The sequence below is a fragment of the Homalodisca vitripennis genome, chromosome 8 (genome assembly GCF_021130785.1).
Source record: "Homalodisca vitripennis isolate AUS2020 chromosome 8, UT_GWSS_2.1, whole genome shotgun sequence".
NCBI lineage: Eukaryota > Metazoa > Arthropoda > Insecta > Hemiptera > Cicadellidae > Homalodisca > Homalodisca vitripennis.
In genome coordinates this window covers 120415637-120442345 of record NC_060214.1, presented here as the reverse complement: position 1 = coordinate 120442345, position 26709 = coordinate 120415637, and positions in this window count along the sequence as shown.

Sequence of the window (26709 nt, the reverse complement as noted above, 5' to 3'; positions counted from 1 at the left end):
TGGTGTTAAAGCTAACAATTATGGCAAATCGTAAATAAATTTTAAACAAACTGAGAAAAATTGAATAAGGTTTTTGAATAATTGACATAGGGTTACAGTTGCCTAACCTATCCGCAGGATAATTCGAAAAACATATCGTCTGCCTACTAACAACTGAAACTGATGACGATATCAACAGGAAGCAAGCACCACTGACACTGCTAAATATAGCATGTCAGTTATATAGAAGCGACAGTAACACAAGCACTGAAACTGATGACGATATCAACAGGAAGCAAGCACCACTGACACTGCTAAATATAGCATGTCAGTTATATAGAAGCGACAGTAACACAACAACTGAAACTGATGACGATATCAACAGGAAGCAAGCACCACTGACACTGCTAAATATAGCATGTCAGTTACAGAATAGCGACAGGGCTTCAACAACTGAACGATAACGATCAATCGTTTGTTGACAACTGCAGGGATCGTTATATCACAAATAGCCTGTCACACTTCAAGCATCGTTAAACGATGTTGTTACCTCCACCTCTGCTGGAAGTGTGACAATAGTAACAATCACTAGGAGCATCATAACTTAAGGAAAATTCCTCAATAATTCGTCAATGCTATCTTTTAAAACATCTAATACTACTGCAGTAATGAGAACATAGGAATTTATTTTAAATTTGCTGTTATTAAATGCAATAATGAAACTGAATCAAGAAAGACGGTTTAGATTTTTTCAGTGTTGTTCAAAACGGTGTTTTTCATTTTCAAATTTATAATAGCAACAACGTTTTCAATACTTTATGTTTTCAATTTTCACATCTCATTATCACAACCACCTTTATTAAAAATGAAAATGCCATTAAAATCAAAAGTAAGTATATTTTATTTAGTAATTAATATTTAGTTACAATGAGAAAATACACAGATTTCCTATGCAATTATACGTTGTATATTTTTGTAACATATAAGTTCTTATTTCAACATTTATTTACCATAATATCAGTTTTAAATGGCATAGTATTTTTGATGAGTGTAAATGCGCCATGTTAAGTTTAACTTTGCAAATAAAAACTGAAAGATGACTTTAAAATAATTCCAAAATAAGCACAGTTTAGTAGCTTATTTCACATTTCAACATTAAATTTTACATATTTCGAAATAGTTTTGGAAGTTCAACGTAAAAACAGTCACAACTTTATGCTAAATACTGATATGTATTGCTGAATATTTTGTCATTTTTATCAGTTGAGAACCTAACATTATAACCTTATTGTGTAATATTTATTCCAGTAAATACTTGTGTATTCTAGTTTTAACATTACTCCTTTGTAATATTCATGTTTGTGTTTATCTAGAAGTAAAGTATACCGATGGATTTTCAGAACTAGCGTAACATCGATATTTCCCGATATAAACTAAATGCTGAAGAGCAAAATGCAGCATTGTACGCCAATTGACAATCAATTTTTATCACATACTTTTGTTCATAAACACTCATATGAAAAATGAGATTTTGCGCTCACTCTCATAATGAAATCTCAGCCAAGGAATTTGGTATTATTTTACTTAAGAAGCTCGTTTTGAAGTTTTGTAAACACGTATAATTTATTTATGTGGGTTCAAATCTTGAAACTATTGCTGTATATTAACCGATTTTCATCAAATTCATTTCTATTGCAAGTATTCAGGATGATTCAGCATTAACTGACAAAGACCAATTGAGGAAAATCCTGTTTCAGCTGAGTGTACTCGTATAAACAAATTGGTGTGTTAGTAAATTACTCCTTGGTTAACATAATTTTATTTCCGCTCTTTAAAAGAAGAAAACTTTTGCATTCCTTTACCTCCTGAATATTTATCTACCAAACGCGAATTGCTATCAAGAAAATTACAAATATGTTTCATTAAGAAATTAAGAAATGTTGGGTTCAGTCCCGTTGCGTCCCTTAGCTAAGAATCGATAATATGTATCCAAATCTCGAGATATATGATTGACAAATGACGCGTATCACAGTCCTTATGTGCTCTGAAGTGAATGACTTTTTATTGTTCTTCAAATTTTGAAAATGTGTAATCTATATATATAAAAATGAAACTGTTCGTGTGTAACAGCATCACTCACAAACGGCTGGACGGATTCGCCTAATTTTTTTTTTTTAATTTGTTCGTCTTGATCTGTAGAAGGTTATAGGATACTTTTTTATCCCTTCCCCGATTCAGGATTCCGCCCCACTGGTTACAGAAATACCCGTAAGAAATGCATTGCAGCAAACATATGTTATTAAGTGAAAGAGTCTTTTTCAAATTTTTAATCAGCTGTTCTTTGTAAACATATATAATGCGACAAAAAATTGTTGTTATTTTTGAACAGTAACTAAGTAAACATAAATATTTTTGACGTTTCTATGTAAACAAACATTTTTTGACATTTACAACGTGTCACAAATGTCAAATTTTGATAAACGTGATTTGATATCTTTTTTTACAATTTTCCAAGAACAGTGTTATTTTCCATCAGTAAAAGGTTTAAAAAAATAGGCAAAGTATTTTTTGTTTTTTTCTCATGTAAATATTCTTTGAAGAATGTTTTTCTCAACATTTCTTTTTACAGAATTCCTTTGAGCAGTTTTTTGACGAATTTTATTGGAAAATAACATAATGCCGCCAAGAAAAAAAAGTGCTTTAAGCCGTCACAGCGCACGTGCGATAGCAACAAAAACGAATTCGTAATAATCAAAGCAACGACCAGCGCGCAAAGGTAAACGAATTGAATCGAATACGAACATCAGCATCAAGAATGATGCTGTCGCAAGAAGAAAGAGAAACATCAAATTTGAATGATAGATTGAGAATGCAAAGTAATCGAGCGGTTGCAAACAGATCAGGCGATGCACGACTTCAACATGACATGTATAAACAAGCTTTTAATTACGATCCTTCAGCAGACTACAATCAACACCCACTTAACGTCGCAGGAATCCATCTGGAACCCTCATGTTTCTCGCACGGTCAATTATACGTCGCTTGCTTCAAGAGTCGGAAACCCGAAGAAACCTTTATATTTATGCTCCAAATAATACAACTAATAACGTTGTTTACCAAAACGCATTAAAATAAACAAAAAACTTTTATAATAGATTTTATGATATGCTACGATGTATTAGTAGAGCAATAAATTAATTGGAAAAACGTATAATAAAATTAGTATTTCTTTTCGATGCTTGATTGATGTAGCCCTCTCTACTGCCACGCGAAGCGGAGCCGCGGGCGGGAGACAGACATGATCTGACAGCAAGAGTTTTTAAACAAAAACTAACAAAACTGATGGATTGCAATAGTCAAAATTGAGAATATACGGGGAAGTTAGATGCTTCATGTATACTATTGAATGGCAAAAAAAGAGGTTTACCACATGCACACATTCTCATTTGGTTTGAAAGAAAATAATTCATCCGGACCACATAGACAAGATTATATCAGCCGAAATACCAGACAAAGAAGAAGATCCTCTTTTATTTAACATAATCACTTCAAGCATGATTCACGGCCCTTGCGGAAATTTAAATCCTACATCCTCCTGCATGAAAGATCGACAGTGCACGAAAAGATATCCACGCTCTTTTTTGCTCGAAACTCAAACTGGACAAGATGGCTATCCACAGTATAAAAAGAAGAAAACCAGAAGAACGGAGGACATGTAGCAGTAGGCAAGATCAAACAAAGAGAAGGTGCAAATTGACAACCGTTGGGTGGTACCATACACTCCCTTGCTTTCAAAAACCTTCAAGGCACATATAAACGTAGAATACTGCAACTCTGTAACTGTCAAATCGATCAAATACATATGCAAATATATAAACAAAGGCAGCGATATGGCAATGTTTTGGAGTCAGTATCGACAATGATGAAATAAGTTTATATCAGATGGGACGATACATTTCAATAATGAGGCAGTTTGGAGAATTCTGAGTTTTTCCAATACACGATCTCGCCATCCCACAGTTGTCCACCCTCGCAGTGCATCTGGAAAACGGCCAAAGAATTACGTTTACACCCCAGAATGCGGCTCAATTGGCAGCCGATCCGCCACATACTACCTTATGACTCTGCCTTCTTCAAATTATGCACCGAAGACCCGTTCGCAAAGACACTGTTATATCCAGAAGTTCCACAATACTATAACGTGGAACATATCGAAAAAACAATTTTATCAAAGGAAACAAGGTGTTTAAAGTACCTGGAACAAACGATAAGAAGAAGTGATGCTCTAGGCCGAGTATACACAGTACATCCTAACAACGCCGAATGTTTTTTACTTGCGAATGCTTTTGCATGTTGTAAAAAGGGCCGACATCTTTCGAACATATACGCACTGTTGAAAGGTGAGGTTTGTTCCACATATCGACAAGCGTGCCAGAAATTGGGACTTCTAGAAGATGATCAACATTGGGATACGGCATTGTCAGAAGCAGCTGCAATATCTATGCCCTCTCAGATGCGTCTTCTATTCTCAATTATTTTAACAACCTGTGCTCCATCCGATCCAATGGCTTTGTGGGAAAAACATCGCGATTACTCTTAGCGAAGATTATTTATTGCAACTGCGTAGAACTGCGAACAACTTCGATTTGCAAATGTCAGATATTCTTTACAACAAAGCGTTAATAAATATCGAAGATACATGTCTGTCCATCGTCAACAAACCTCTTCAGGAATTAGGACTCCTTTCACCACCAAGAGACGACATTGACATAGTGGATACTGATGTTGTACGCGAGACCAACTACAATCGAGATGAACTACATAGATTTGTAGAGACTAACGTACCTCTTTTGGTAGGACAGCAAAGAACGTCATATAACATAATTTATGGATCGAATTTCAACTCAAAAGGGAGGTATATTCTTTCTCGATGCTCCAGGGGGAACAGGAAAAAACGTTCCTCATTAACCTCATACTTGCACAAGTGCGAAAGAATGGCGATATCGCACTTGCTGTTGCGTCCTCTGGAATAGCCGCAACTCTTTTGGCAGGAGGAAGAACTGCGCATTCAGCGCTAAAATTACCGTTGGATTTTTGTGCAACTGATACGCCAATTTGCAACATCAAGAAAAATTCTGGACAAGCCACTGTTCTAAAAAACATGCAAGGTTATCATTTGGGACGAATGCACGATGGCAAACAAAAAAGCTCTTGAGGCTTTGGATAGGACTCTGCAAGATCTGAGGGGTCAAGAAGCAACAATGGGAGGAGCACTCTTGCTACTAGCTGGAGACTTTCGTCAAACTCTTTCCTGTTATTCCAAGAGGAACTCCAGCAGATGAACTTAATGCGTGTCTCAAGTTATCATATTTATGGAGGCGAGTTCAGATATTGACGCTCACAACAAACTTGCGTGTTCGCCTGCAAAGTGATGCGGCCTCACAAGAATTTTCGGAACGGCTTTTGCAAATTGGAAATGGAACCTTCATGAATTCGCCAGGCAATTACTCCATAACATTTCCAGAGGACTTCTGCAATTTGGCTGAATCAATCAATGATGTTGTTACAGTGTTTTTCAAGACATTGCCACTAATTACAAAAATCACGGATGGCTTAGAGAAAGAGCGATTCTAGCACCACGAAACGATCAAGTAACTAATCTAAACATATCTAATTCAAGACAAGCTACCGGGAGCTGTGACGACGTACAAGTCCATCGACACCGTCATTGATCCAGAACAAGCTGTACACTACCCTGTGGAGTTTTTAAACTCACTTGAACCATCAGGAATGCCGTCACATCAATTACTCTTGAAAGTAGGATCACCGATAATGATGTTGAGAAACTTACGACCACCAAAATTGTGCAACGGCACTCTCGACTAACCGTCAAAAATTTACATCCAAATATCATTGAAGCAACGATTTTGTCGGGAACATCTGCCGGGGAAGATGTCTTCATCCCTCGCAACCCCTTAATTCCATCCGACTTGCCATTTGAATTTAAGAGACTTCAGTTCCCCGTTCGACTTGCGTTCGCAATGACGATTAATAAGGCACAAGGACAATCACTTAACGTCGCAGGAATCCATCTGGAACCCTCATGTTTTCTCGCACGGTCAATTATACGTCGCTTGCTCAAAGAGTCGGAAAACCCGAAGAACCTTTATATTTATGCTCCAAATAATACAACTAATAACGTTGTTTTACCAAAAAGCATTAAAATAAACAAAAAACTTTTATAATAGATTTTATGATATGCTACGATGTATTAGTAGAGCAATAAATTAATTGGAAAAACGTATAATAAAATTAGTATTTCTTTTCGATGCTTGATTGATGTAGCCCCTCTCTACTGCCACGCGAGCGGAGCCGCGGGTTTAGGCTAGTAAATTATATAAGTAACTATAAAACTGGTTGAGACACTTTGTTGTTTTGCTAAATTGAAGCGATAGTTTTCTAGCCTGTAATATTTTGATGCGTAGTTGTTCGCACTGAATTCTGATTTTTACAATATCCAACACAACTGAACCCCTTATTATTACAACTTATTACTTACAAGGCCTGCCTTTACATCCATTTGTGATTAAGGGGATTCCCTACTGAAACTAGTGATTTTCTTTAAAACATGTTTTATGATTATAATACGTATATATTTGGGTTTCTTTGGTCCTAGAATAATGGTTTCCACTGTTATATTTAAAAAATATATATATATTATATACTTACCCCCTTTTTGAAATTTTTCGAGTTGTTTTTTAGAAAAATACATGGGATTTTGAATGTCTTATAACTTTGTAACTAATGAACCAATATTGTTGTTTATTATCTCATTTTTAAGAACATGACAATTACTAAGTTTTTGTGCATGCTCAAGTTTATGTCTCAAATAGTTTTTAAATTTATGGCTTTACAAAAACATTTTAAAACATTTTTAAGAAATAGTATTTTTATTTATTTTTTATTTAAACTTTTGTTTAACATGTAATAATATCCACGCACAAAAAGTTTTACAACATTATAAATAATATGTAGTAAAAGTTTCACTGTGTTAGCTTTAATAGTTAAAAAGTTATAAGAACTTTTGTGTGAAAAATATAAAAATTTTAAATCTGCAGGAATCAGCGTTTGAAGTTTACACGACCTATTTAGTAGCTATAAATGAAAGTAACTTACCATACTGGTACTTGTAGTCGTTGAATGGTATGTTTATATATTGAAGACAAATGTAGGCCTAATAAACTACCAAAAAGAAAGAGAAAAGGCTATATTTGCTATATTATTACTAAAAAAAGGATGGCTGGAGTCTGGTTCTGGCACTGGCTGACTAGACCAAAAGTTGGTGGCGTGCTTCTCTTCAAATATTTTTTTCACAGTGATGAAAAGTTATATTATAGTAAATGTTGTGTTATTATGGTTTCTTATAAGCCTAGAATTAAAATAAATATAAAAGTTAATTTCAATTTTTTTGTCAAAATTGGTCATTTTTCAGTAGGGAATCCCCTTAAGTAATTTCCATTTAAGAAAACTCTGATATATTATCAATAAGCACAAAAGAACATAATAAATACTGAGAACAGCGATTTTAAACAACCCTGCATTGTAGAAAATCCTGCACCAACAAAATATGAGTTTGTACACTCCATCAGAAAAATATCTACAACATAACCCTAATGTGTCCTTGCACACATAAGACACTATGAAATTTAGTCTAAAAATATTCCAGACATAACGCGATATTTAAGAACTAGTACGAACGAGAACAAACAGTTGGTTATTTTTAGTTTTACTATGGAACTCCTTTTCTATTTGAAATAAAAAACATACCGGTTGAACTCCGAGAACAAATCTTACAATTCCCATCCAACTGAAAAATGGATCAGTAAATAACTAGATTTATTATTAACACATACAATTCACACGTTAGGTGCAAGCCATATCAGTAACTAATACAGTTTACATACACACTATATACTACTTATATTACAGATACAACTTAAGTGATTAAATCACCAACAAGGTCTATGCTACTATTGCATCCAATCAAAAGCATCTCATCAAGATGTAAAAAGTCCTTTCAATAAGAGTTTTCATCTGCTCTTGAAGTTTTGTGTAGTTTTGATATTTTAATGGTAAATGTTTTAAAACATTAGAATTGAGGAATTTAAGAATTGGACCAAACAAATAGTGTAAACCCACAACACACTTGTAATCGTACGTGTACGCCAGGGCTCAGCAAGAACTTACTTCACATGAACCAGTGTTGCCAACCTCAACCTTACCACGTTCGTAATTCAACAGATCAACATTCTCTGAGGACATATAACTACGTTGTGGCCGCTCTAACCTCTGACTTTACACCGCTTAATCGCCTAGTGTAAGTTGACCATCGTGGATTAGATTTGCTTTGCGTACTACGTAGCTTATACTATGGGTTATATATTATGTTATATTATGTGTTATATTATGCGAGCTGTGAATAATAAAAAAATAAGTCGTCATAAATATAATTCTGCACATTGCGATTTAACTTTATGTGGAATTTCCTATACCTTAAATATAAAAATGTTGTGTATTGTGATGGCACTTCATTATAAGAAATAAATTCAAATATATGAAACAAATTGCTTGTCTTCAGTTTAAGATTTTCTCACACTCTGGAAAACTATAGTTGGCTGGGAACCCAAGTATAATCAAAGCAAGCACATCCAAGTCCAAAGCACCGCCTTAATAAATGCATAATTTGTAAACAAATTCTAAATAATGGTATTCGTTGTACAAATAAAACCACAAATTCACTAATGAAATGTAAATAAAAAATAAATTTAATTTATTCACTTTAATCCACCTATTATTATTATGTGCATTTGTATAGTAAATATGTAACTATTCAATTCAATGTCATTAAAATTAGAAAACATTTATGCGTGCGTACGTATTATACTCACATTTTTTCTAATTTATTACAAATTAATCCATTTTTACGTCTTGGAAAAGTTGGGATCTTAGAAAAAAGGTGTAACAAAAGTTATTGTTTTGAACAGAATTGTTGCAAGGATTTTTGAACCATTATTGTTTTTTTTTACCTGTCTCATCCTGTATACTCAAATGTATGCATCAGAGGTACATATGTAGCAATGTGACATCGCTTGTGCATTTCCGAACTTATGCTGGAATTAAGTGTAAAAAGCTCAGACCAACAATAGTTTACGCAAATTAGATTTTGACGTGTTAATTACCATATCCATGAATTCTTTGTTTGTGCACCTTATTTTTTCGGACTATGAGAGCTGATACAATATATGAAACGTGTTTCTGCTTATAATAATAATATTAACTATATTAATAATATTAATGACGCTAATCAAATTGTTTTGTCATTTATCGTCCACATTGAACTTTGCACAAAAAATTATATCAAGGCAAACAGTCAGAAAAAAATTAAGATACTTCCTTAAAAAAATATGACAATATTTAGAATAAATATTAATTTCTAAATATATTTTAGGTATATATTTCTAGTTGTAAAGAATATACCTTTACACATCTTTTAATTTATAAGCCGTGATATAAATGCTTTAATTCCAAAATTCCAATCGGCAAGTTTAGAGTTGAGAAGTAGCAATAACTTAATTCTACCACTCTGTGTATTGTTCTTGCCAAATAAATGTAGTTCTTTGATTCAGCTCCATTAGTTCAGTTCCCTGTTCCAGCGTGCACCACTAACAATTCATTGATATCACCTGTAATAAACCTGTACGAACATGAAACACTAAATGTATGTAAAATCCATAATGAAAGATAATACCAACTTTGAATTAAGTATCCCAAATGGTATTTATGTAGAACATAGTACTGAAACCGTATAAAATTTAGTAAGCGCTATGGATTTTTGCGCTCCGAATTTGAACAAGTTTTGTTTAGCGTAGAATACTTACTACAAAGTCTTACAGGCCGTAATGTAAATGATCAGTTTTATTTCGGTCACGGTCCATCACAATCACAGTATTTTATGTAGTCTTACAAAATAGGGTTAACTCCTTGGATTTAAAAACGTTCCAAGTGATTGTGAGGGATAGTAGTTGTGCATCCCTCGTCACACTGGGTTTCAATGTACCATATCCTACTTGTCACGGACTCCCAAACATATCTAAGAGGGCTCTTAAGAATTTTGAGTCTCATAAAGCCGCAGAATAACTTTGTGTAATTAATGTGTGTGTGTGTGTGTGTGTGTGTGTGTGTGTGTGTGTGTGTGTGTGTTTGTGTGTCATTTTGTAACTTTGGTTAGCATTAATGAGAATGTGTATAATCTAGCCTTCATTATATTAATCACCTCAGTGATAATTCCAAGAAAATAATAAAGTGACTTTGGATATACATTCAGTAAGTAGCCTACGGTGCATTACAACCCTCAGTGTTAGGCTGTACGTATTTTTGAAGCTATATCAATTTTACAAGCCAAATACTGAAAATGCTTACGTTAAATGTCTTAATTTCTTTGAATTCTTGAAAATAATTAACTGACTTAAAATGTTTTTTCAAATCTAAAGGGAGATAATTTCAATGGTTTGGTTTGTTGAAATTTCAGATTTATGATAAACTTTCAACTAATTTAAATTGTAAACACCTTTGCTGCAACAGCTATGGATGAAATCCTAACACTTATTTTTCAAGTTTTACATATTTTGAAACTCGTTTCTGGCTGATAATATAAATACAGAAAAGTTTCAAAAAAAACTCCGTACAGAGGAGTAAAACTGTAAATTTTCAGTTTTTTACATAGCAGGGGTTATAAGTTACATTACTTATTAAACTACATCTCTGAAGTATGTCTTATTTATGTGATTTTGAAAGGTTCTATAATTGGATAAAAATATGAAATAATTAATAAGATGCTCTTTTAACCTTTGTTAAAGATTTTAACAATGTGTACGAAGCAATATAAAACCATCAATAAATTTGTGATGTATTACTGAGAACCTACCTCAATATATTATTAACATATCAGGTATTTAATTCCATAACCTTTCAAAACTCACGTAAATAGAATATGATACTTCTGAAATGTATTTTAATAATTAATTAAATAATAACCCCTTCTATCTGAAAGAGTCTAAAACAAATTACGGTTTTAATAGTCCACTGGGAGTTTTTGTTTAAACTTGTTTATTGTTATATTACAGCCTATAAGTTAAATTTAGAACGAGTTTCGAGTAATGTTAAACTTGAAAAAAAATGTTAGGATTTCATCCATAGCTGCTACAGGAAAGGTGATTGTTTTCAAGAATTAAATGGAATTGAAACATTTAACGCAATCAAACAATAACCAATCCTTTGTCAATCCCAACCTATGCACAAGCACGCCCTCTCTCAAATACATTATCTCACTTCGTGCTTGGAATGCATCGTTAATGTACTAAATGCTTACACGGCCTTACATCATTCGTAATGTGAACTTTACAAAATGCATCTGCACATAATAAATAGTGCAATATTTCTTGAGTAAACGTTTAAATATCAACAGGAGTTTTGTCTCAAAAACTAACTTTACATAAAGTGAAAACATTATATTTGAAATTGAAGAATATTTCATTTCATTTTTACTATATATTGATAGCTTTGTTGGGGATCTGTTCCACTCTTAGCTTGCCTTTGCATACCACTGGTTTGAAAAATAGATCATCACCATCATCATTATCAGCATACTGGATATTACGTTCAAAATTCTTGTTCGGTATTTTTAAATACCTGACGACCTAAATATGATTTATACAATGTCCAAAAATTCAAAATGTAATAGGATTTAGCTAGTATTAAGATTATTGGTGATTTAAGATGAATTATAAAATATTTATTTGTTCACTTGTTTTTCAGTAATATTAAGAATGTTAGTATATAATATTGTAAACGTCTTCATTTAAAAATTTATTTCCTAGTATTTTTTTATACTTCTTAATATTTCCTTTGTTTTATGTTTTAAATATTACTTAGGCTCTTAACAAGATATACAACTTGCAATAACGGTTTAATAGGGGCCAATAAAAGTCAAACTTCTTTTTATTATTTTGTAATTGTAAAACCTCATTCCAATATTTCATATGGCTTCTACGAAAAGTAAGATTCAATATACGAGAGAGATTGGCAATGAAATGACTGTGTTCTTCTGCGGTAACTTATTCTCTTTCTTAAAATCAACGTTTGCTGAAAAACACGATCTTACGGGTTCTATATTATTAAACCTTGGGGCTGAATCAATAAGGGGATCTAACTCCTCTCAAAACTCGTTCTGCTAGATTGATTTTTCTTTAGAACCTTTTCAACGTTAGCACACAAAATTGTGCGTAAACCATAAATTAGAATTAAACTTTATTATCAGAGTACTTCGATTATTAAAGTTCAGTTTCTATGACCTTTCTTTCATAGAATGGGTTTTCTTCATTCCACTTCGTATAGGGTGTAAGTTAGTATCTTAAACCATAGAAAACTACTCATTTTAATAACTGTCATAAGGTATAGTAAGTATGATGATGTATAGGTTTTGTAAGAAACCGTTTATAATAAGTATACGGGTACTTGGAATGTTATCCATTAAATTATTTATACAATACTTGTTGGATTATTTTAAATATAATATACTAATAATAGAAGAAACGTTTAAATTGGCTGCCTTAGCATAGCCTATAACTAACTTAGGGGAGCTGCAAACATTTCTCTGTCTGTTTTCTGCCAGTCAGCGCGGCATCATAAAAGCTTGAGGAACAAAAAACTTTTGCTAAAAGTTCCGTTTCTATATCTTCGAGTTCGATAATTGAGTTAGTCCTTCAATGAGATTTGGCTTATAGTAAGCGAAGGGTAACTGTCTGCAAAATATATCATGAATGAATTGACATTTGGCCGAATTCCACTACATTCCAATACACTGTGGGATAAAAAAGTGGGACAAACTTATTGTCATCGTATCTACTAAATTCCTTCCACAATCCATTGGTAAAACTATATATTTTAAACTCTTATCATTTATATGAGATATGCACCTACACCATGCAAACTATTTGGGTTGAATTATCTGATATAACTGATTTACAATTTTTTGTACAAAATATAGGGTTAGAAAAAATTGCAATAGCCTGCATAAGAGTTCAAGGGTTCCTTTAGGGTTCCAGTAATGATAACAAGCATGGCAAATTTTTTTTTCTACTGATAAAATCAGTTATAATCAGATACTTCGACCCATATTGTTAGCAAAATGTAGGTGCATACCTCATAATATGATGAGAATTAAAAACATTCACGTTTACCAGTGAATTGTAGAAGTGTTATAGTAGATCTAATGTCGGCCCATAGTATTGACCTGAGCGTTAGAAAAGCCTATAACTCAAAGTAAATTTAGAAAACGCGCTTTATACTTGAAATTCTGCATGAAATTCATTTCTACAGAGTCAAGACCAAGTCACTTTATGGTACATTTCTCTCCATTTCATTCCGTCAGAAAAGTTTAACTTTCCTCAAGATACCTCTAGAACGAATTGAGCTACCGTTTTGACATACTCAAAAGGCTGGCAAAAGGCCTTTGGCGTACTCTTACATTGTATATACAGTTAACGCATAAATCGGTAGAATAAGTTTCCTTGTGTTAATTTTTTCTTTTGTCGTTTAATTGTATCCACTAAAAATACTATTTGTTTTGTCTCAGATTTAAGGGATAGTGATGTCTTTAATATCTTACAAGAAAGAGTATAAGCTGCATTACAAGTAAATAAGTTATATGTATATAATATTATTTATATACATATAAATATATTATTTATACAGAGTGAGTTTTATGTCCTGGCACACCTGGATATAATTTAAACGGCCCGATATATCTATGTGAAACCTTGACCCTACATATTATAACATATTGTTTTTAATTTTTCAAGTTGTTGAAAATGTTGCCCCCTTCTCTAAAGGGGGTTAAAGGGGGGCAACAAAACATTTTCAAATACAAACCCCTATCATGTGACCCCTCATTTTAGAGGGAATAAAAAAAGAAATCCAATAATGCAAACTAGAGGTCTCTACGTTTGTTTTAACAGATTTTATGACAAATTCTTATATATATATATATAACTTCAATAAACATTGAATCACAAAAAGTACTTGCTCCGCCGGGAGTCGAACCCGGATATATATATATATATATATATATATATATATATATATATATATATATATATATATATTACATTATAAAAACAACTGTATACCATAAATAAACACAAGACTAGGATACCCAATTAGTAAGTTAAATGGAAATTTATTCGAAACCTTCACTTTTAGTAGGTCATTTAGTAAATATGGAAACTTCAAAGTATCAGTGAAACTTAACCTGTGTACAGAATTATAATAATCCTATTCGCGTTAAAGTAATAAATATTCATCTTCACCAATTACACTGTGTACTCCGAAGAATCCTAATAATTGTTTAAGTAAACAGTTCAGGCTCATTTGGTTTTCTGTATATACATAGTTCAATTTAACTAAGCTTCCTAATGTATTTGTGCTAGTATAATGTATTTGTATTGTATTTAACAATCATTAAAGTTTAATTGGGTTCCTTCCAAACAAACATTGAAGCAATATACGAGTAGTTTTATTTCATTCTAGTATTTATCGGGATATTAATTAAATCAATTTCAGTGGGTTAGACTCGTATATTGATTTCTTCTTTAAAACCTTGAACTTTTGCGATAGTTTTATGTTTCTTCCATCACAATTAAAGTAATGTTATTCAAAAATCACCGTGATGAAAAAAAGTATTTCAAAATTGTATTATTAGTGACTTTAATAACAAAAATTAACTATTATGAATTTTCAAGCAGATAAGTATATTCAAGGTAAATAATACTAAAGTAAAGGTGACGGAATTGATTCGTGGTTGTTTTACTGAGAAAACTTTTTTTATTTCTGTAAGATATGATAAGGAATGATGGTTATTGTAACATTAAACGCCTCAATAAAGCGTTATCATCGTTGAACATAACATTTTATATAAACATTTATTTACATTGTCTCAGCAACGTGCACTAACAAAGGGACATACTTTGCGGATTCAGGGCACCATACCATTGATCTTAAAATATTTCTATAGTAACTATCGAAATCATCTATAACACTAAACCACGCGCCCTGGAATTTTATAAAGCTACCATGTTACCTCGACATGAGGGTTCCAACCTTCTGAACCAAAATTTAAATTATCAATGTAAATGATTTTGAAATGCAAATCTTTGGATAACCATTATTTATTTTTATAGTCCTATATTTTTAAATCCTACTCCCTCGTATAACAGCTAGTGCGTGGTATATTCTCCAATCCTGTCAGTAATTTTTCACATGATTGGACTTATGCGAAGGTTGAAAGGATGCAAGGATGTCTATCCAACACAATGTCACTATGGTAATGGAGAAGAGGTATGACAAAAATTAAAAATTTTACTACCTAGTAATATAGAGCAAATTGAAAGAAAATGGAATGTTTATTTAGTATTAAAATCAAATTCAATTAATTAGCCCATGAAGTGAGTTAAATTAGAATAAATGTTTAGTTACTTACGTAATATTTAAACTACAACCGAACCGAATCAATACAAAATTTACCATTACCCAATTCTTACTTTCCCCTATGATGAAATTGATTACGTCATAAACATATCTAGTACATAGACGTTAATCTAACAGGCGGATGAAGAAAAGAGAGTAATCCAATATCCCGGATAGCACAAGAAAAGACTTCCTTTTAATCAGAGAATAGAGCGTAGTGAATTCTCCCTTGGAATAGAGAAGAGTTCTATGGAAGTGTCTCACAATGAGATTTAGGTTACGACTCTGTGCAGTTTGCAACGATAAACTCTTAGAACGTCTTATATCAACTGTTTTATGGATTAACGCTTGTGGAATGTTTTAATCGAACGATCCAAATTATTCGAATGAGATTAAAGATAAGTAGAATGAGTGTGAACGCTCTGAGTAGTTTTGTGTCCGTCTGATACCGAATGGTTCGTAAAAACACATTTATACATGCTAGCCAACTAACCATATAAACTTAGGGATCTGCATTTAAGGTGGAATCCGAACCAACAAGAATTTGATTGCCATATTCAAGTAGATTTTAAAAATAATACAAACCCAAAGATTTTTACAGATATCTGTGTTAATATTCATACGCTTGGTACGTAACCACAACCGCAGCACTAATAGCATTAACAAGAGTATTCATTATGTCTGCACAACTTTAACTGTTTTGCATGGAAGCTACATTAAATAGACCGTAAAGCGCATTGTTTCCCAAGAGATTCTGGAAGTAGTTTAAGTATATCAGTGTTAAAAACCACATAATTTGTTGGAAATCTTTGGACAGGCTCTTTGTACATATACAACATATTTACTACCTGATAACTCTATTTTACAGTTTTGCATAAGAGAAGTTAACTACAGAAATACAGAATACAATTCATAAAATAAAACTACATTACCAAAAGTTAACATTAGCCTTATGCAACTACACATATCAGAGTTATCTACAGCAGGGAAACCACTTCTAGGCAATTTAATTTTAGAACATTATGATACAATGTGGTTCAAAGAGATCATTAATAAATCTTTGCTAATAATACTGATTCTTTTACGTGTATTACATTAGTACTATATATTTAGACTGTTGTTATATACCTTTGGGGCATTATTTGATCAAAAGTAATAATTTAGACATTTATCAATTAAAGTCTTCTTATAAATACTATTTGAACTATGTTTTATATTATGTTATTTAGTCTTCTGTCCAGATTGGAATAGTCTGTGTTAACCATTGTTGTGAAACAAGAAATTGTGCGTTATTTAATTGCATTTTCTCTGGATTTATTTGAATTAAACTCATTCTTTATTGGCTTTAACTGTAAACTAAATTACAATTATTGGTTTCATACAAATTTAATAAGATAAACATTAATTTACTTCAAAAACAATAATTCTACAATATATATTATTGCATTGGTTTTATTTCATATATTATCAAATAATTTATCACAATAATTCAAACAGTAATTTAGTGAGAAAACAAGTATGGTCCTAAAACTGAGCCCTATGGAACTCCTACTTTGTTGGCTATGCACCTGTATCGGTGTTATTTTGTTGAAACATGCGTAACTTGTGAATACTTCAATGTATTTTATATCTGCGTGTTTATTGAATTTATTAGTGCCTAAATAGTGTTTGAAATTAAATACTTTCGCTATTATCAAAATAGTGGTACCTTTCATTTTAAACTAATGAAAAAATTCAAAATATGAAAAAGTACAAATAACAGTAAAAAAAGGACAATTTTTATTTTGATACGAAAATGATATAGCATTTTTGTTACTGATTGATTTATTACAAATTTGGGATTTTTGGTTTTTTGGACGTGTTTTATTTATCCCAGAAACGTTTTTCATAACAGTTCATCTTTATAACGGTAATTTGTTCCGTTTATTATTATATCCATCACATAACAATACTTCACAGTAAGCAACTTTAAATGAAACTTCAATTTAATGTTGACAATAAAAGGGTTTTTTGTGATGAGAACTCACCTTCGTCCACTTCAGGCAGCAGCGAGTCCTACGTTCAGACTCTTGTAACTACCTGGAAATGATGGTGTCACAATGAGACAAGGCTAAAAGCTGCCGATTGTTATTCAAGAGAAGGGGAGATCGTGTGAGATTACAGTCTGCTTTCAGCGTGAGTTTTAAAGAGTGAAAAACATGACATGCACTCAATGCTAAAAGCGCATATAAGAGGACATGTGCATAATATCAACGTTACATAAAACTTCACTCATATTCGCTTCTTTACATATCATTATGCAGTGATCTCCATAACCTTAACCACAAGGGTATTGTTGAACCTACTAGAGTTACTTTCAATTAGTTTGCATCATCTCGACAGCTTTCGCATAATGCACTTTAAATGTAATTTTAATATTTATGCTTGATACCCAAACGCTAACACAACACCTTGTCTTTTACGATTTTTCTCAAGGAAAGGTTTTTTTCTTTGAAATAAAATAAATTAAAGTTCTTGTTTCAAAACTAAAATCTAACTATTTATAATTTAATTCAACATAAACTGTACTTATGTATTATATGCGAAGCTAAAGAACACTTAACTAAGAACTTGATGAAAAAGTCATAACACCTCGTATATCACTATCTGTTACTTTTGGTAAAAAAAATCAAAGGTGAAACTGTAATTTAACTATATTCCACTCAAAAAAACTGTATATCTTGATGTAATATTGTTTTACTTTACACTAAATCTATATTGCAAGTAGATTTCAACTAATATTAAAATTGAGAACTTTACTTGAGCAATACTTGCAAACGACATGTACTCTCTTGAAAACTTTGCGTTATTTATTTAGTTAATTCAAAATCATCCTAATCCCCCTGTTTATCAAAATAAAACAGTAAACCCTGTAAAAGAAAGCTAACATTAATTGACAATAAATTTCTCATATGAAAATCGTAAATCAATTTTACAAAGCTACTTAATTAAAATGAATTATATACTTGTAGACGAATCTAAGACCGAAAATCACTAGAAATTTAATCCGCACATTTGTAATTGTAAAACTTCATTCAAATATTTCATATGGCTTCTACGAAAAGTAAGATTCAATATACGAGAGAGATTGGCAATGAAATGACTGTGTTCTTCTGCGGTAACTTATTCTCTTCCTTTAAATCAACATTTTCTGAAAAACCCGATCTTACAGGTTCTCTATTATTAAACCTTGGGGCTGAAGCAATAAGGGGATCTAACTCCTCTCGAAACTCGTTCTGCTAGATTGATTTTTCTTTAGAACCTTTTCAACGTTAGCACACAAAATTGTGCGTAAACCATAAAGACTAATTAAACTTTTTTATCAGAGTAGTTTGATTATTAAAGTTCAGTTTCTATGATGTTTCATTGATAGAATGGGTTTTCTTCATTCCACTTCGTCTAGGGTGTAAGTTAGTATCTTGAACCATAACAAACTACTAATTTCAATAACTGTCATAACCTATAGTAAGCAAGTATGATGATGTAGGTTTTGTAAAAAAAAACCGTTTATAATAAGTATACGGGTACTTGGAATGTTATGCATTAAATTATTTATACAATACTTGTTGGATTATTTAAAATATAATATACTAATAGGAGAAATATTTATATTGGCTGCGTTAGCATAGCATATAACTAGCTTAAGGGGGCTGCAAACATTTCTCTATGTCTGTTTTCTGCCAGTCAGCGCGTCATCATAAAAACTAATTGAGGGACAAGCTTTTGTTAAAAGTTTCATTTCTATATCTTCGAGTTTGATAATTGAGTTAGTCAATTAATGAGATTTGGTTAATAGTAAGCGAAGGGTAACTGTCCGCCAGATATCTCAAGAATGAACTAAGTTGTAAAAATTTTATTTCTATATCTTCTAGTTCGATAATTAAGTTAGTCCTTCAATGAGATTTGGCTGATAGTAAGCAAAGGGTAACTGTCCGCCAGATATCTCAAGAATGAACTAAGTTGTAAACTTGACATTTGGCCGAATTCCACTACATTCCAATACACTGTGGGATAAAACCAGTGGTACAAACTTATTGTCATCGTATCTACTAAATTCCTTCTACAATTCAATGCTAAAATTATATATTTTTAATTCTTATCATTATATGAAATATACACCTACATCATGCAAACTCTTTGGGTTGAATTATCTGATACAACTGATTTACAATTTTCTTTGTACAAATTATAGGGTTAGAAAAAATTGCAATAGCCTGCATAAGAGTTCAAGGGTTCCTTTAGGGTTCCAGTAATGATAACAAGCATGGCAAATTTGTTTTTTTATATACTGATAAAATCGGTTACACAGATACTTCGACTCATATTGTTTGCATAATATAGGTGCATACCTTATGATATGATAATAATTAAAAACATTCACGTTTACCAGTGAATTGTAAAAGTGTTATAGTAGATCTAATGTCGGCCCATAGTATTGACCTGAGCATTAGGAAAACCTATAACTCAAAGTAAATTTAGGAAACGCGCTTTATACTTGAAATTTTGCATGAAATTCATTTCTACAGAGACAAGACCAAGTCACTTTATGGTACATTTCTCTCCATGTCATTCCGTTGAGCGTCAGAAAAGTTTAACTTTCCTCAAGATACCTCTAGAACGAATTGAGCTATCGTTTTGACATCGTCAAGAGGCTGGCAAAAGGACTTCGGCGTACTCTTACATTGTATATACAGTTAACGCATAAATCGGTAGAATAAGTTTCCTTGTGTTATTTTTTTATTTTTTCTTGTGTCGTTTAATTGTATCCACTAAAAATACTATTTGTTTTGTCTCAGATTTAAGGGATAGTGATGTCTTTAATATCTTACAAGAAAGAGTATAAGCTGCATTAAAGTAAATAAGTTATATGTATATAATATTATTTATATACATATAAATATATTATTTATACAGAGTGAGTGTTATGTCCTGGCACACCTGGATATAATTTAAACGGCCCGAGATATCTATGTAAAACCTTGACCCTACATATTATAACATATTTTTTTAATTTTTCAAGTTGAAAAATTTCCCCCCTTTTCTAAAGGGGGGTAAAGGGGGGCAACTAAACATTTTCAAATACAAACCCCTATCATGTGACCCCTCATTTTAAAGGGAATAAAAAAATAAATCCAATAATGCAAACTAGAGGTCTCTACGTTTGTTTTAACAGATTTTATGACAAATTCTTATATATATATATATGTATGTATATATATATATATATATATATATATATATAAAACTTCAATAAACATTGAATCACAAAAAGTACTTGCTCCGCCGGGAGTCGAACCCGGATATATATATATATATATATATATATATATATATTACATTATAAAAACAACTGTATACCATAAATAAACACAAGACTAGGATACCCAATTAGTAAGTTAAATGACAATTGATTCGAAACCTGCACTTTTAGTAGGTCATTTAGTAAATATGGAAACTTCAAATTATCAGTGAAACTTGACCTGTGTAAGGAATTCTAATCCTTTTTGCTTCAATGTAATAAATATTCATCTTCACCAATTACACTGTGTAATCCGAAGGATCCTAATAATTGTTTAGGTAAACAGTTCAGGCTCATTTGGTTTTCTGTATATACATAGTTCAATTTAACTAAGCTTCCTAATGTATTTGTGTTAGTATAATGTATTTGTATGTATTTAACAATCATTAAAGTTTAATTGGGTTCCTTCCAAACAAACATTGATGCAATATACGAGTAGTTTTATTTCATTCTAGTATTTATCGGGATATTAATTAAATCAATTTCAGTGGGTTAGACTCGTATATTGATTTCTTCTTTAAAACCTTGAACTTTTGCGATAGTTTTATATTTCTTCCATTACAATTAAAGAAATGATATTAAAAAATCACCGTGATGAAAAAAAGTATTTCAAAATTGTATTATTAGTGACTTTAATAACAAAAATTAACTATTATGAATTTTCAAGCAGATATTTCAAGGTAAATAATACTAAAGTAAAGGTCACGGATTTGATTCGTGGTTGTTTTACTGGGAAAACCTTTTTTTTTATTTCTGTAAGATAAGATGTAACATTAAACGCCTCAATAAAGCGTTGTCAACGTTGTACATGACATTTTATATAAACATTTATTTACATTGTCTCAGCAACGTGCACTAAGAAAGGGAGGTACTTTACGTATTCAGGGCACAATACCATTGATCTTAAAATATTTCCATAGTAACTATCGAAATCATCTATAACACTAAACCACGCGCCCTGGAATTTTATAAAGCTACCATGTTACCTCAACTTGAGGGTTTCAACCTTCTGAACCAAAATTTAAATTATCAATGTGAATGATTTTGAAATGCAAATCTTTGGATAACCATTATTTATTTTTATAGTCCTATATTTTTAAATTCTACTCCCTCGTATAACAGCTAGTAGGTGGTATATTCTTTCCAATCCTGTCAGTAATTTTTCACATGATTGGACTTATACGAAGGTTGAAAGGATGCAAGGATGTCTATCCAACACAATGTCACTATGGTAATGGAGAAGAGGTATGACAAAAATTAAAAATTTTACTACCTAGTAATATAGAGCAAATTGAAAGAAAACTGGCTTATGGAATGTTTATTTAGTATTAAAATCAAACTCCGTTAATTAGCCCATGAAGTGAGTTAAATTAGAATAAATGTTTAGTCACTTACGTAATATTTAAACTACAACCGAACCGAATCAATACAAAATTTACCATTACCCAATTCTTACTTTACCCTTCGATTAAATTTATTACTTCAGAAACATATCTAGTACCTAGACGTTAATCTAACAGGCGGATGAAGAAAAGAGAGTAATCCAATATCCCGGATAGCACAAGAAAAGACTTCCTTTTAATCAGAGAATAGAACGTAGTGAATTCTCCCTTGGAATAGAGAAGAGTTCTATGGCAGTGTCTCACAATGAGATTTAGGTTACGACTCTGTGCAGTTTGCAACGATAAACTCTTAGAACGTTTTATATCAACTGTTTTGTGAATTAACGCTTGTGGAATGTTTTATTGGAACGATCCTAAAATTATTTGAATGGGATTAAAGTTAAGTGGAATGATTGTGAACGCTCTTTGTAGTTTTGTGTCCGTCTGATACCGAATGGTTCGTAAAAACACATTTATACATGCTAGCCCACTAACCATATAAACTTAGGGATCTGCATTTTATGATGGATTCCGAACCACCAAGACTTTGATTGCCATGTTCAAGTGGACTATAAAAATAATGCAAACCCAAAGATTTTTACAGATACCTGTGTTATATTCATACGCTTGGTGCGTAACCATAACAGCAGCACTGATAGCATTAACAAGAGTATTCATTATGTTTGCACAACTTTAACTGTTTTGCATGGAAGCTACTTTAAATAGACCGTAAAGCGCATTGTTTCCCAAGAGATTCTGGAAGTAGTTTAAGTATATCAGTGTTAAAACCACATAATTTGTTGGAAATCTTTGGACAGGCTCTTTGTACATATACAACATATTTACCACCTGATAACTCTGTTTTACAGTATCGGATAAGAGAAGTTAAATACAGAATACAATTCATAAAATAAAACTACATTACCAAAAATTAACATTAACCTTATGCAACTACACATATCAGAGTTATCTACAGCAGGGAAACCACTTCTAGGCAATTTAATTTTAGAACATTATGATACAATGTGGTTCAAAGAGATCATTAATAAATCTTTGCTAATAATACTGATTCTTTTACGTGTATTACATTAATACTATATATTTAGACTGTTGTTATATACCTTTGGGGCATTATTTGATCAAAAGTAATAATTTAGACATTTATCAATTAAAGTCTTCTTATAAATACTATTTGAACTATGTTTTATATTATGTTATTTAGTCTTCTGTCCAGATTGGAATAGTCTGTGTTAACCATTGTTGTGAAACAAGAAATTGTGCGTTATTTAATTGCATTTTCTCTGGATTTATTTTAATTAAACTCATTCTTTATTGGCTTTAACTGTAAACTAAATTGCAATTATTGGTTTCATACAAATTTAATAAGAGAAACATTAATTTACTTCAAAAACAATAATTCTACAATATATATTATTGCATTGGTTTTATTTCATATATTATCAAATAATTTATCACAATAATTCAAACAGTAATTTAGTGAGAAAACAAGTATGGTCCTAAAACTGAGCCCCGTGGAACTCCTAATTTGTTGGCTATGCACATGTATCGGTTTTGTTTTGTTGAAACATGCGTAACTTGTGAATACTTCAATGTATTTTATATCTGCGTGTTTATTGAATTTATTAGTGCCTAAATAGTGTTTGAAATTAAATACTTTCGCTGTTATCAAAATAGTGGTACCTTTCATTTTAAACTAATGAAAAAATTCAAAATATGAAAAAGTACAAATAACAGTAAAAAAAGGACAATTTTTATTTTGATACGAAAATGATATAGCATTTTTGTTACTGATTGATTTATTACAAATTTGGGATTTTTTGATTTTTGGACGTGTTTTATTTATCCCAGAAACGTTTTTCATAACAGTTCATCTTTATAACGGTAATTTGTTCTGTTTATTATTATATTCATCACCTAACAATACTTCACAGTTAGCGAGTTTAAATGAAACTTCAATCCAATGTTGACAATACAAGGGTTTTTTGTGATGAGAACTCACCTTCGTCCACTTTAGGCAGCAGCGAGTCCTACATTCACACTCTTGTAACTACCTGGAAATGATGGTGTCACAATGAGACAAGGCTAAAAGCTGCCGATTGTTATTCAAGAGAAGGGGAGATCGTGTGAGATCACAGTCTGCTTTCAGCGTGAGTTTTAAAGCGCAAGATTACAAACGGAAATGCACTCAATGCTAAAAGCGCATATAAGAGGGTATGTGCATAATATCAACGTTACATAAAACTTCACTCATATTCGCTTCTTTACATATCATTATGCAGTGCTCACCATAACCTTAACCACAAGGGTATTGTTGAACCCTGTTAATTTAACAATATTGCTCAAACTACTCTTACTTTCAATTAGTTTGCATCATCTCGACAGCTTTCGCATAATAAACTTTAAATGTAATTTTAATATTTATGTTTGATACCCAAACGCTAACACAACACCTTGTCTTTTACGATTTTTCTCAAGGAAAGGTTTTTTTTCTTTGAAATAAAATTAATTAAATTAAAGTTCACTTCTTTTTTTTCAAAACTAAAATCTAACTATTTATAATTTAATTCAACATAAAATGTACTTATGTATTATATGCGAAGCTAAAGAACACCTAACTAAGAACTTGATGAAAAAAGTCATAACACCCCCGTATATCACTATCTGTTACTTTTGGTAAAAAAAATCAAAGGTGGAATGTAATTTAACTATATTCCACTCAAAAAAACTGTATATCTTGATGTAATATTTTTTTACTATACACTAAATCACTATTGCAAGTAGATTTCAACTAATATTAAAATTGAGAACTTTACTTCGGCAATACTTGCAAACGACATGTACTCTCTTGAAAACTTGCGTTATTTATTTAGTTAATTCCAAATCATCTTAATCCCCTGTTTATCAAAATAATACAGTAAACCCTGTAAAAGAAAGCTAACATTAGTTGATAACAAATTTATCATATAAAAATCGTAAATCGATTTTAAAAAGCTACATAATTAAAATTAATTATATACTTGTAGACGAGTCTAAGACCGAAAATCACTAGAAATTTAATCCGCAAAAATCTTAGAAGAAGCCGAGATGCGCGTGTCAGAGGTTTCTATACCGACCCCTTCCCCAAAGTAAACTAACTCATCACCGGCGCCTTCATTTGGCCGAATATGCAATCACAAGGTCAGAGAAATTAATTGATAGGTGAACAACCCTTATTGTAATCCTGTTATCAAAGTCGACATCCAGAAAACCCGTGTCTCACTGGACCATTCCTACATTCGCGGATTCTTTCTATAGAAATTGTAATATATATTTTAATTGTATGTTTAAAAATTTATTAATTAAATTTTAATCTGCCTATGTCACAAATGCTGCAGTATCCATATCCTCTCAGAGAGCGTTGACTAGTTGAATGATATATTTGGGCAAGTCGAGGTTGGCAACACTGGTTATTTATGCTCTACATGCAATCTTGTGGGAACCACGGTCTGTTATACCTTGCTGTAAAAGTGTTCGTTTGGCACATATTACTCTCAACAGCTGCGATATATTCTTTCTACGATTATTTAATACAACGTATTTAAACATACACTATAGGTATTCAATGGCATTTAAAAGGAAAGGGTATGCAAATAGAGCCACATTTGCCGCTTCCGTATCGTCACCGAGTACAAGTGAATCTGCAAGGCAAATCAGGTGAATCCTGAATAGTGAAAATAATTCCATTACAAATAGCGGACGTTTTGTTAAAATCCATCGATAGAAACATCGTATGTAAGCTGTTTTAATACAAACTTATGAAACAGTACGGAGCATAAATTGGCTCTGTAAGTCTTCCCTCAGGCTTCAGACTCACAACCTGTACAATCAACCTCTCCTGTAATAACGTAACATTATGCGAGTTCGCGTGTTTCCAGTGTCCCACCCTCCTCTTGTATCCCCAGGGATCTTCTCATAAGGAGAAAAGGGGCTGAAAGAGAGAACCTTCAATTAACTTTTGTTGGAAATTTTACATCTTTGGTAATTTTTTTACTCCTTAAAGCAAAAGAGACAGGAATTTATTACACTAGTTATCAAGTTAAAGTGAAGAAAGTGTTACTGCTTTGATTAGGCTACATTTAAAACACACAAAACCAAAACTTAAAACTGTTATTTTTGTGATGCCTTTCGATACGAAGGCTATCTTCGTTAGTCACATCAAATAAGTAAGTATGTTTGTATTTACTTTTATGATGTGCCTGACGAAGATAGCCTTGCTATCAAACGGCCTCAAAAAAATAAAAGTTTTTAAGTATTGGTTTGGTGTGTTTTAAATGTAACTTTATAGCTTTTTTATGTAACTAATACAAGCTCAATCTTCAATATTTTGCTTCCTTGTTTGCGTGGTAATTTAATTTCTTTCTGTACGTT